Source organism: Haliotis rufescens, unplaced genomic scaffold (assembly GCF_023055435.1).
Source record: "Haliotis rufescens isolate VD_foot unplaced genomic scaffold, xgHalRufe1.0.p SCAF_12, whole genome shotgun sequence".
NCBI classification, from domain to species: Eukaryota; Metazoa; Mollusca; class Gastropoda; order Lepetellida; family Haliotidae; genus Haliotis; species Haliotis rufescens.
In genome coordinates, this window is record NW_025963802.1 from 7,016,721 (window position 1) to 7,029,197 (window position 12,477).

Genomic DNA, 12,477 nt, shown 5'->3' on the forward strand with positions numbered 1-12,477 from the left:
ATCTGAAGGCGGCGGTGGCGAAAACGTTGTAGATGGTGGGGTTTTGGGTGAAGTTGTACCTGAAGCTGAAGCCAGGGGTCAGTCTGTACTTCCTCATGGCCAAGGGCCCAACAATAATGGGCAGCCATTCGCGGTAGGTGACTTGTTGGATGATGGCTGACACGATCTTTCTGGCCTCCTCAAACAAGACATCATCAGGAGTGGTCGATGGCATGACATCAGCAAGTTCTTTGACAAGACGATTGTGTTCGCGGACAAACATGGTGTGTAGCACGGCCAGACCAGGGAACACGTTCACACGGTCGTCACCTGATGATGGAGTTAGTTATAAAGAAGGTGTGAAAGTGTTGTGAATTATCATTCGAAATGTACCAAATAGTCATGTGTGAAGTACAATATAAAAAGATTCTGAAAATAGTACTACGGATACATTAATAATTAAGTTGTATTTACCAGCTTCAAAACACCATTCGTTGGTATTGCTTGTTCGACAGTTGCCTTGGTTGGATTCTGGCAACAGGTTATCGCCCTTGGTTTTCATGTAGGCTGAAAAGTTGAATGACGACATTTATTTGTATATACCAATTTCTCTCCACGGTATTTGCCACATTTTAAAATATTTGTTTGATCATGAATTATAATTTAAAACAAAATATTGCCTGACTTACGTCCATTCCTGAGATGATTGATCTGATCCTGACTGAGGCCGTACACGTTAGAGGCGTCCACAAAGGACGTCAGTAGGTTCAACTGTTCTCGAGTATCTGGAAGTCACATGGTTTTAAATTAAATATGGATGTTATCATACAGTGTTGTTTATGGCTTTCGTTACTTAATAAGATGAGCATAAAAATAATGACAGAACAATCCTTCATTGAAATGAGGTAACCTACACAGCCTTGTATTCATATACTCACTCCTTCCAGGTGCTGGGGCTGATCTTTTGAACTCCATGCAGTTCTTTTGGAAATGTCCTTCATTTACTGGCATGGTGATTGGGAAACAAGGACCGCTGGAACAGTGAAATACAACCATTGTTATGATAATGTTTATGATATGTTATGATACACAAACACATGCTTATGATATAGTCGGAATCGTACGGTAGACTTTTATAATCATGGAAAAGGTTGTATCCCTTTCATCCCAATTCTAAACATGTATACAATGTCACGTAATTTTAAAGTTTATTATTTCTGATTCATTTATTTCAAATATCTCGACCAGTTATTTCCATTAACACAAACAGAATGATTAAGTGTGGAAAATATAGAATGTTAATTGCTTACCCAGCTCGTACATCAGAATGCATCTCTCCAGGTGTGTGACCATCGCAACATTTAGATTGAACATCACCTTGAAGGAATATGAGGATTTGTTAAGTTAATACAAAGATTTAGATGCATATCGTAATTATTGAAATAGGTTCGAAAAATATGGATCACAAAAACAAATATATCACAGTTTGTCTGATTTCATCATCACACGTCTGGTCACTTTGATGGTCAGAGGGTATTGGCCATTTGGCACCTACCTGCATGGAGAGGAGTTCCGGTGAGATCGTGGTCAACAAACTGCCCCCACTGCATCACCATCACCGTGTGGTCGTCAGAAGGACTGTCAACTCCCGGATGGACGGCCACACTGATGGCGCGTGGACTGGGAAGGGGATAACCATCAACGCCTCTCATTCGGGGAACGAACTTGCCTGAAAAGTCAAACCTTTGCTTTTAAAGTTCACTAAAGTATGGTTAGTTGTAATATTGATGGGGCATAACTAAATGTCCCCATTGGAATACTTACAAGACTTGCTTCCAAACGGTCTGATTTATTTATGAAAATCGCCCTGGTCATAAGCATGAAATAATGATTTTTAAGTTCTAATATCAATGTGAAGAAAGTCAGTTCTTTACCATCATCATATGCAGGATCAATAAATCTCTTGAATGGTTGGTTGGTTGATCCCCAGGTTGGCCAGCGAGCATTGTTGCAACTTCCGTCTTTTGTCCGGTAGCGGGCGTCTTGTCTGCAGTCGATAGAGCGCCGTCTGTAAAAGTGAATGGTGTTATCAAGTCTAATGATAATTGGTGTAGGTATCAACTATATTAAACTCTCAACCACAAACGAAGTGTCCATAGATGAGAGTTAGTACGAAACTGACCTGATGGTGTGTTTGTCTTGATACTTGGATGTGCTGATGTCTTCTATGGAAATCTGAGACGTCTCGGCGGCGTCAGCCAGTGTACAAACAACATACTTGTCTTCGTCATCACCTACGTCAAAGTAAAGGCATTAATACACTGCTTACTATCATGGGACAATTTCAGAGTACTTTAACTTCGAAAGTCTGATCAAAGGTCGCACCATCTGAACTGGATGATGTTCTATAGTGGATAATGATGTTTGAGAACGCGTATCAGCAAAATATTTGTTTTAAATAATCGGAATTTGTCATCTGTATGTCCCATATGCAATAAATCCTCTGAAACATATGTATGATCAGATTTGTCAGTTAACCCAATAGACAAATCATGGATAGTGATGCCGTTAATGTTGAATAATTAGACTTCTTACCATGCAGGAGTCTGAACAAGATGTCAATTCTGTTTTCTCTGTCCAGCGTTTGTCCATCAACTGTTCCTTGGTGGTCACCCCAAGTCGTTGGTGAAGTTTTTGTCGCACCCTCTAATAGGTAAATAAGTTCAGAGTATAGAGAAATAGGGTTGTTACAGATTATGAATGCAATCACAAAAACTTTCATACTTTGCCACCCCACATTTTGTTCTATTTAGTGGCGTTAAACGGGGTCTTTGAATATGTCTGGAAATATCAACACAAGTCATTTCACGTGCATCTTTCAGGGTATACCCAAACACATATTTATTCATCTTATCTCTCAATCTTAGAATTCAAGAGAACATCATTATCTCCAACAATCCCTTCTTCAAATGTGTACCCCGAAGTGTAACAATGTAACCGGTGTGAACTTACTGTTCGTTGATGACTCATCAGTGACATCGTCAAGGAATTTCGTGTTCATCTCATGATCCATTCCAACCAGATCTGATTGTATTGCCTTGACTGAAGGTAAGGTAGTTTTTAGTCAAACAACAGGTATCACAAAATATAATATCCGTACATTAAAACATTCAAACTATATTTAGTGACATTGATTTCGTCAAAGGTCCGTCTCTACATTGAAGGACTAAGCATAATAGTAAGTAGAAATTTGGCATCTTTAACACAGATATCTCATTATTTCAGCATATTACATGATGCCAGTTGCGTGAGTAACGCCCAAGCAGATGAAACTAAAATAGTATTATTCAATCCTTCACTATAGCTTGTCAAGATTTGGTTCATAATTTTTAAAACACTATACTCACGTTGCTCAATGACGGAATCTATGTGGTTAACCTATAAGGGAATGAGTAAACATAGGTTAAATAATCGGTCTAGGGTAAAACAGATGTGATAATCTCAAACACCGTATGCCACCCGTTACTTTAAACATGATGAGAGAAAGAAGTTTCAGAACAATAAACCCAGAGTAAGTAATTACATGACATTTCTTATATATACTGATTTTCTACAGACATTCATGACTAGCCAGATAAATACCAATACTGATAATGAGAAGAAAAGATAAAAGAAGAAACAAAACACAACCTACCTCTGTGTCCGCCTCTCCAGCAGTGACCATGGTCAACATACAAACAAACAACACAACTTTCATCGTTTCTGCTTCTGTCCAGTACAAAGTGGGAATGTCTGATACACCAAAGATGGGACCTTGTATTTATACTCATATTCCTGGATTAAATCAACACAGATTACCCTAGAATTCACACTCCCCTGCTGGGTATTATCCGACATATCTACATGGGGGAGCTAAACATCTTGGATTATGCGGAGGCAGGCTGATTATCCCGGAGCAGCGTCATCGCCGCCATTGTTCTTGGTGTGGTGTATAAACATCAATAACGAGGCAGTTGGTAACTGTTTCTCACCAGGGGGTATTATCAGAGGGCATTGTTGAGATTATATATAATAGTAACATATTAATAATAACTGAAACGGGAGAAAATGTAAGTTTCTTGTTTTTTGACTGAAAATACAAATAAAATAATTCATGTCTCCCAAAATCTCTATGAACTTCTCCATAAGATATGTCACATGACCCTTCCCTTGAGATATGTAGTTCTTTTAGCTTGAACATCACAAAAACCTTATCAGTGTATTCGCTTTAAGGTTACTCACGTTTTTGTATTCGGTTTTGCTGTTGTAATCGCTAAACAAATGTACTTTGAGAACATATATTCAGTACACCATCTTTTCCGAATTCATTTTTATTCGCAGTTAAGTTGTAGTAGTAGTAGTAGTAGTAGTGGTAGTAGTAGAAGGGGTAGTAGTAGTAGTAGTAGTAGTAGTAGTAGTAGTAGTAGTAGTAGTAGTAGTAGTAGTAGTAGTAGTAGTAGTAGTAGTAGTAGTACAAACTTTCTAGAATTATAATTGAGATATGTATGTACCACATAAAATGTACGACTGGACTTCGTGTTTATGAATAAGTGGAAAATTTGCAATTACATGTAATTGTCAGTTCCTATTAGCAATATCGATGATTGACAATTAGTTTAAAAAGTTGATCCTATATGTATTATTTCATTACATTGAGGGACTAGAAAATCCTCCAGACACAAAACGTAGTGACCACTTCAATGCATTTGTCTCCCAGTACTTGTCTGCAAAGCTTGTCAAGAACAACTCGTGATGAGAAGCGGATTACCAACTGTCTCATTGTAATGATACCACTCTTAGAACAATTACAGTTGATGAGGACACGCCCAGATCAACACCATTCATTTATATAATCCCGGATTTGTGGTAAAAACAAGACTGTAACTTATCACGGATTATCATCAGCGACAGCGGATTACGGGATAATCTGATTTTGTGTATTCGGCAAACATGGTTGTCCAAATATGTAAGAACCATGCCCGATCTATCCGCTCTCATGTGCCAAATATTAATACAATCATTGCTTTTTAGAGCAACCTACATGTGCATCTGTATTCCTCTATAGCACGTTCAGTGTTCTAAATGTATCTTTTAAAAGTATATATATTCATATACATACAATAATACGATACAATAATACGAATGCTTCATTATCCTGCATACACAGTTGTTGATATTAAATATTTGTTTTCCCATTTCTCATTGTAAAACCTTAAGTTAAGAAAATAGACAAATGTTATCTCTGAAGAGTGAGTGAGGTAGTATCTTTTTTCGCCGCTTTTGACAATTTTCCAGCAATATCAAGGCGTGGGACACCAGAAATGAGCTTCACACATTGTATCCATGTAGGGAATGGAGCCCGTGTCTTCGATGTAACGAGCGAACACTTTAACCACTAGGCTACCCCACCGCTCCTCTCTCTGAAGAATTCATAAGATGGATAATGTTTCAGTTCCTGGATTATCTGTATAATATTGTTGTATATATTGCTTTCTGAACTGGGAGTAGCGTTCACATATCATCATCACACGGTATTCATCTTCTACACTCCTCATATTTTTCTTCAAACAGAACTCGCAATATCTTTCATCATGAGGAATATTATTGTGTCTTCCAATCTGAACACATAATCCAAAAATATTTCATCTAAATTTTGCTAAATGCCAATTAATATATTGAGGTATGTTTATTGTTAGATATGATTCAGTATTGTGAAGTGACGTATATTGTTTATAGTACTTGCACTTTGATGAACTTTCCAAGGATGAGTGCCAATTTGTTGAAGATCCTTGTTTAAATTAGTTTTAAAGATTTCAGCATCTCCCATGTTCTGCTGAATCCAGACTATACCAAATCCTAGATGAAATATAATATTCATAATTGAAGTAACCCATGTGTGTCTTCCAGCATTATCAATAGATATAAGTATAATGTAAATCTGATATGGTAGTCTATTATTGTAGAGGTGAATTAATATAGTCCAGTATTTTATATCTATTGTCATGTAAATACATTCTCTGCCAGTCTGCCACACTCTCCAAGAACCATGTTATTAAGAGTAATATTATTAAATCTAGGAAATCGTTTGCCGAATACAGTCTATGTACTTTCCATTTACTTGTTATATGAAGTTCCCCAGATTTCAGCACCATAACACAATATTGGAACTATCATGCCGTCAAACGTTTTGAAGTTGTCTTTATGTGATAAATATCCGAATTTCTTTTGATAATTAAAGATGTTGATGAGTGATTTCTTGGCTTGAGCAGAAAGTAAGTTTATTTTCTGCTTCGAAGGCCATCAGCCCATGTACACAGTTGATACAACAATATCCATAGACAGACAGAGAGACAGAGAGACAGACAGAGAGACAGACAGACAGACAGATGTTTGATGAATTTCTCAACAATACATATGCATCGCAATCAAATATGAAATGGAGTTCATCTTCAATGCTTTTAGTATTACACATCCTACAAATTCGGTTAACAGCTATAGCTTCTTTACATCTGATATTACAGCGCAACGGCAGTTCATGCAATCTCAACAAGCAGATATATCTTCTTAATTCCCTAACATTTATGTTTGTAACATAATATTCAACAGTCAGCAATGACTTAATATTCGTATCATGTGCAAGTCGTTTTGAATCATTGATAATACTAAAAATTTTTTGTTTTCCACAATCTTCTAATCTCTGTCTGAACATCGACAGAAAATATGAAATATCTCAAATATCTTGACTAACCCATCCATATCCGAAACCATACGTGTATAACAACAATCTTACAGCCCCACACCTCCGCCCCATATAACAAAAAAAGGTTTTATCTTACAATCAAACAACTTAAATAACATATTTCCAGGAATATTTGGGTATTTATGCTGTAATTGAGCTTTAGTGGCTTTTGAAACAAGAGTATTTGTACATATTGTCAACCTAGTAGAAAACATAATACCTAAAAAATTATAATAGGTTGATGTCTTTAGTAGCTCTCCATCAAAATACCACTTCTCATAAAGTCGTAAATAACCACCATTTAGAAAAAAACCTAATATTTCTGTCTTATCCATATTTATCTGTAAGCCCCATGATTTACTATATTTACATAAAATATCAATCTTTCTTTGCAAACCAATAACACTGTAATAAAAAATACAGAAATCATCAGCATACAATAATAACAGGAGTTCCAAATAATCTACACCTATGTATATACCTCTTACATCTGCATTTTCCATCATGGATAGAAATTCTGAAATCAACATTGCAAATAAAAACTCTGACTCCACTTAAACTATCAAAATAATCAGTAATAGTAGTGTTGGATACTCTTACAATTGAGTTTATATTCGAATACATATGTCTCAGTACAGAGAATAATTTACGATGAATACCTTTATTAATTATTGAATACCACAGTAATTTCCTATTAAAAGAATCAAATGCTTTCTTGAAGTTTACATAAATAAAGTAAAAACGTCCCCAAATTTTAGATAAATACTTTTGTACACGACATTGCAAAGTGAAACTATTATCCGTTGTGCAATAGCCTTTCCTAACTCCTGCCTGGGCCACAGGTATACTGTTAAAGTGATCGGAAAAACGTTTAAGACGCCCATTTAGAATAGAGCAGAATAACTTCCCAAAAATATCCATCAAAGATATGCCGCTATAATTATTAACACAGTCGAAGCTTCCTTTTTTTATGGAGTGGTACAATAACACTCTCAGCCCATTCTGATGGAAAATTACCCGTTGACAAAATATTATTATACATAACTAACAAATATGGAATTAAAACAGTTCTGCAGCATTGGATCATGTCAGCCGTAATACCATCTGGTCCTGCAGCTTTACCCTGCTTCAGATCTCTTATGAATGATTCGATCTCTTCCTGTGTAATATCATCATTAAGAATATTATTTACATCATCATCAGTACAGAAATCACACAATTGTTCATTATGGTTATTTATAACCTAATCTATCTGCTCAATGATATCCGAGTCTACAAGTATATCAGTATGGTTTAAAATATTCAGTCTTAATATAATCAAACCAATCTTCTTGGCAAATCTGGGTGGAAAGAGGACCACAACTTGTCTTCTTTGTCAATGCGATTATGTTGAATATTTAGAAAGAATCTCCTTATCACCAATAACTCTAAACTTGCATTTTTTATCCAGATGCAAGTTTTGATTATCTAGCCCTAGAAAGTAATCCGCATGAAATAGAACCACTATGTACAGCATTGGTCAAAGCTTCAACAGCTAAATCAACATTCAAAGACAATAAATGCATAAACTCATCCATGTGAAGTGCAGACAATGACTCAAAAACAGTATGTTTGAAGGCATCACATATTTCATTTCTCCATGTATATCTGGGAATATTATTCACATGCATTTCATTAACATTATTGACCTGTCTATCACATCCATAGAGGGTAAGTAGGAAAGGAAAGTAACCTGATTCATAGCTTGTCAAAAAAAATAGTTGAGCATAGTACATAATCAACCAAACTAGCGCCACCTTCCTTAAAACAAGTAAATGATCCCCAGCAAATCGTCCATTTACAATATGGACAGAAAACGTACAACAAAAGTCTACCAGATCCCTCCTGTAATCATTACACACATCATCTCTGGTACTGCGGGGCACGTCAAATGCATCCGATACATACTCCATGTCTTATAAACATGTAATAAATATGTTGTTGTCGTCGACAATAAAATCTTTCAAATTACCAGACCCGTGAAGATTCCGGGGTAGAATATATGTAGGTCTTCAGCAACCCATGCTTGTCGTAAAAGGTGACTATGTTTGTCGTAAAAGGCGACTAACGGGATTGGGTGGTCAGGCTCGCTGACTTGGTTGATGCATGTCATCGATCCAAATGCTTATGATATTATTCACTGGATTGTCTGGTCCAGACTGTATTATTTACAGACCGCCGTCATATAGCTGGAATATTGCCGAGTGCGGCGTTAAACGACAAACCAATCAACCAACCAATCAAATTACCACACCGTACATTATAGTCACCAGGAAGAATAATTTCCCAATCTGGGTGTTCATGTAACACAGCAGACAAGCTTTTATCTAAGTACTCTATACCCTTAGGGACTCTATTGTCTGTCATTACTAAGTACAAATGTATACTGAACAACAAAAGTTCCTGTGACATTGAATAAGATTTAATGCAAAGTTATGCTTTTTACCAAATCTGAAACAAATTCGGTTTGCTATGGATAAAAGACTCCTGTAAGTGTTCAAATGGTTTAATTTCCCATACAGACTTCAGAAAAAGCGTGATTTCATAAAACAAAATCAAACCAATCAAATTACATAATTGACATAATCAATAAATAAACATAATCAGTAGCGTGTGTGTCCACCTCTGGCAAGCAACTCATCTTCGTCTCATGGAATGGACCAGGCGTCGCACAAAGTCCTGTGGGATATCTGTCCATATCTGCTGGAGCATGTTTCGAAGTTCCTGCAGGGTCTGTGGAACACGTCGAAGGTTGTCTCTCCATCTCATCCCACATGTGCTCGATTGGTGAGAGATCAGGGGAGCGAGCCGGCCAGGGAATGACATTCACGTTGTTTTGTTGAAGAGAATCCTGAACAAGTCGAGCAATTTGAGGCCGGGCGTTGTCATGTTGAAACGTCATGACCGGGCCATGACGACGCAAAAACGGTAGAACAACAGGGCCGATGATCTCATCGCGGTAGTGCTGTCCATTGAGATTTATCTCTACCACTATCAAATAGGTCCTCTGTCTTTCTGTAATCTCACCCCATACCATAACGCTGTCTCCCCCGAACCGATCTTCTTCCATGACACAATGATTGACGTAACGTTCACCTCGACGTCGGTACACTCGAATGCCTCCATCGCTGTGGATGAGGTGAAAACGAGACTCGTCAGTGAATAGAACTTGTCCTCAGTGCATGACCGTCCAGCATAGACGCTGTCTGCACCACTGTAGACGTGCTTGAAGGCCAGAGATGCTTCTTGCAGTCACTGTTGCTAGCTGGAATCGATTTCGTAGGTGTGTTGTTCGAATCAAGTTGTCTTGTCGATTATTGGTTGACTGCATTCGTCTGTTGCCAACGTTGCCTTAAACATCAAATGGTGTTCCTGTGGACATTAAATTGTCTTGCAACATCACGTTGACTCGATCCTGCTTCAAGCATACCAATGACACGCAGACGCTCATTTTCGGACAGGCGTTGTTTTTCGTAATGTTGAATAGTTACGTAATTTTGTTGTTTTTCTGAGTGGTTGTTGTCAGCACGATGCTAAACAATGCATATGGAATCCCGTTAACGCACATGTTTTCATACCCATGCTTGGGTAGGGAAATGCATGGGACTTGCATAAAAGTCATCTTTTGCATGGAATACATGCTTTTCTGTAGCAGTTGGGGTTTTTGTGATTTGATTTCCTTGCATGTACTACAATATTGAAAACCAGACTTTACTTGTTTGAAAAATACACTAAAATATTGGTGTCACAGGAACTTTTGTTGTTGAGTATATTAACAGGATGCACAAAACCAACAAGTAAATTACGTGTGAGATTATATATACTCCTATCAAGTAACAGAAATATCATGTCTGTGTAGTCAATAATAACACGGCGCAGACCATGTGATAGTGAAGTGTGAACACACACAGACACGCCCTCTCGGTAGTTTACCCTCTGCAGTTCGTGTAGACACGGTACTCGGGGAACATAGTCTCTATGCTTTCCTTTGTGCAGTGTATCTCTAGAAGACCAAAGATATTGTGATCAGTGCAAATAAACTTCAATAAAACTTCATGATTTATTCTATCAAATGCCTTTGAAAAATCAACGAGGATGCTATAAAATCTACCATTAGTTTTTGGAGAGATATTTGTGCAAATGCCTGTAATGCCAAAAAGTGATCAATATAAAATTATCCGGATCTAAATCCAGCTTAAGGGCTTAATATTCGTGTATAATATTATTAATGTCACACCAGGATTGTAATATTTTATCCAGAATATATGTCAGAACTTTGCACAGTGAGTAAATAAGAGATATGCCCCTGTAATTATCTGTAATATAAAACAAGCTACATACATCAATGTTTGTTGATTCATGCACATGTCTACATGCTCGTTGAGAGGTCAGATGAAGTGAAATGAGGGTTAACGTCACATTCACTTCCCTAGCTACTCGCACTTTGTAAAGGGTCATGCGATTATTCATTTGACCGTTTACACATATGCTAGTTTTGTCGCGGTACCTCATAGTACACATTATCCTCGACAGTGGATATACATGCATATAGTGCTATTCGTCCTTGATATTGCTTCCTGTATAAGGATAGAGTTCACATGGTCCAAAGCAGTGCTTCCTATACATATATATAGTTCACATTATCACAGAGGGTGCCTCCTATACCCGCATATAGTTCGCATCGTCCATGCGATACCATGCTGCTGACCAAAGCCCTAGAAACTCGCACAAGCCATGCTGCCAAACACTGTCACCCTTCCATCAACTTTCCACGAGCAACGTTGCTTAACGTCGCCTGATTTGTGACCTGTGCTTTGTACACGGGGTGCCGTACAATCAATAATGTGAACTATATGTACGCGAAGGACAATGTGGGTTATTATACATGTACATATGTAATTATAAATAAACATATATATACATATTAGGAAACTCTGCCTGGGACGATGCGAACTATATGCGGGAATAGGGGGCACACTCTGTGATAACTATATACACGAATAGCAAGCACTGCGTTTGTAGAAAGCACTGACAGCGACAATGGGAAGTATATAAATGAATAGGAAGCGCTGTCTGGAATAATGTAAACTATCTGCGTGTGTAGGAAGTACTTGCAGCGAAAATGGGAAGTGTAATACGTGTATGGGAAGTATTGTCACAATGTGAGCTATACACTTACTGAAAGCACTGCTCGGAACAATGAGATTGTATGGAACATGTATTGTTAGAAACAATATGTATCTAGGCCCTGGATACTATGTCATCATACCAAACATTAACACAAATGTGAAACGTATCAATGTACCAATCAGCCTACCAAACGGTAGATGAATAACACCAAACCAACAAATTAAGAGACAATGAATCAGAAATTCAAAAGAGAACGTGTTTATTACAAAACGGTTGAAAAATTAACAAATACAATTGATTGTTATATATGATATAACACAAGTAATGTTCAATATTGTTTCTATTAAAGATGATATACGAATCTTCACACATGATCACACATATATTGATAGTTGCTTTAAGCACCACATCAACAATATATTATACAATATCATACAATGACAAAAAATTAAAAACACCTCCTTTATAGATCGATGAAATAGTGCAAGTCATACATATAGAATATGTTTATGTCCTTGACGAATAAATTATACAATGCCATAAACATATAC

General features: G+C 37.2%; 1 protein-coding gene and 1 long non-coding RNA gene across 2 annotated transcripts in view; both read right to left on the reverse strand.

Moving 5' to 3' along the window:
* LOC124141285 (peroxidase-like protein 3) overlaps positions 1-12,477 on the reverse strand; it is a 42,212-nt gene that overhangs the window by 2,006 nt on the left and 27,729 nt on the right. The window lies entirely within an intron of this gene.
* On the reverse strand, positions 726-1,337 carry LOC124141290. Its single transcript, XR_007220106.1, has 3 exons — positions 1,290-1,337; positions 918-1,012; positions 726-764 (listed from the first exon to the last, which is right to left on the reverse strand). It is a non-coding gene; the product is annotated as an uncharacterized LOC124141290 (long non-coding RNA).